Source organism: Rhagoletis pomonella, unplaced genomic scaffold (assembly GCF_013731165.1).
Source record: "Rhagoletis pomonella isolate Grant_MI unplaced genomic scaffold, Rhpom_1.0 Rhpom_scaffold_00436, whole genome shotgun sequence".
NCBI classification, from domain to species: Eukaryota; Metazoa; Arthropoda; class Insecta; order Diptera; family Tephritidae; genus Rhagoletis; species Rhagoletis pomonella.
In genome coordinates this window covers 48536-50453 of record NW_023458990.1, presented here as the reverse complement: position 1 = coordinate 50453, position 1918 = coordinate 48536, and positions in this window count along the sequence as shown.

Sequence of the window (1918 nt, the reverse complement as noted above, 5' to 3'; positions counted from 1 at the left end):
CTTAACTTGGCCTCTTTTTATAATATATACCAGTAATTTAAGCAGAAACCTTTTTGCGAAAAATTATCTAGCTACGTGGTGCCAGGGTCGAGATATTTGCAAAAGCCGCATATATGTATACTACGATCTGTTTCAAATTTAGCATGTTGAGTTGAAACCTAGTAGGATATAGACTTGCAAAAAATGGAACCGCTAGGGGTGCTAATGTCAAAATAAAAAGTTTATTCGACATAAAATGCATATTTTCTTCGTTAAAAAAAATACCTTTTCAATGGAAATTTTAGTAACGTAACGTCAGGTAACGTCACGTCACAGAGTTCAACTGATTAAACGAAAAGCAGAAAAGATTTGTACATTTAAAAACTTGGAATATTACTACAAAAAATTTTATACAAATAGTCTTGCCCAATTCCCAGCGTTTTGCAATTTAGTAACCCACGTCAAAATCCACTTGTTTTTTGTAACGTCGCGCCTGCGCATATGCTTAAATCACCACTGTACTATGTAAATTATGATGTTTTTTTAGCGACTATTTTCTTTTACTCCCACCTCGAAATTTTTGGGAAATACCTAAACAAAAAAAAAATCCCTGAAAATATTAATACTAAGTGCTCTAGCAAGGCGTGCAAAGATTTACCATTTAAATTACACGTAAACTTTGATTGCTTTTTTTCAAAATTCTATAGGTCAGAGGCATTTTATGGTATAATCAATGATGGGGATTCTTCAGAATTGAATGCTGTACAAAAGTGTCCACTGTCCAATTTTTCATGAAATTCTCGTTTCTTTTTTGTCCCTATCTCGTAAATAACAAGAGCAACAGAAAAAATGTTAATTACTAAGTTGTAGGACATTCAATTTCCTACAAAAACGTTACGGAACTCCAAATCGCTAACATCGATATTTCTTGAGATACTGGGCTTTGAAGTTGAGGTATTGTGGAATTTGCATGGATTATTGAGCTAAATTGTAGAAATTGTTGATCAACTACCATAAAATGCCTCTGAGCTGTAGCATTTTGAAAATCTTTGAACACCTTTTGTCAAGCACATAATATTAACCCCACATAATTTGAACCACCAAAACCCCTACCAGCGTTCGCCTCTGCCTTGGATCCATGATCTACGTGTCAAACAGAAGTAAACTGCATCAAAAAATCTGTTACAATTTTTTTTTTTTTGTTTTTCGTACCAAATTTATCTAATTTTACTAAATTTGTCTTCTTGGCGTCTTAAAATAATTATACAGTAACTTACAAGCAATTCTGAGAATTTCTCTCATATGAGAGGATAGAAAAGGACAAAAACGCAAACCATGGAAAAAGCTTGAAGTTATATGTAACTTTAGTAAAATAGTTTTTATTTTGGTGGAAAATATTTACAAGTAGAAATTTATCCTGCAGAAAGCTAAAAATCAACTGTTATTTTGCTATCTCAATTTATCTTATTTTATCAACTTTTTTGCCAGCCAAGGCATGATAATTCGTAACAATTGTTACAAAATATTACAAATTATTGCTTAATGAAACAAAACTATTGTCAGCCGTTTCTCTAAATTGCGATGTGCAGAATCATGCCAATGGAAATGATACGTTGCTAAATTTGCTATAACTATATGCAAAAGATTTGGATCTATATACGTTGAAATTAAATAAGCTTTAATACAGCATAAAAATAAGAACAAAAAGTTTGCAGCTTTTAGGTGTAATTCAGAGTAGAATAACGATGCGACCTAAATTGTGTCCGATTTCACCCATAAATTTGCAGATAACTCTTAAACTTGCAACTCTTGATTGCAAAACATTGTATAGCAAGTTCATAGGGATTTCGAAGACCTTTAATCTGGTGGAGAGCTTTTCGCAATGTGAGAATTAGAACCCGATATTTTGGAAAAAATTGAAAATGCTGTTTTCTTAATT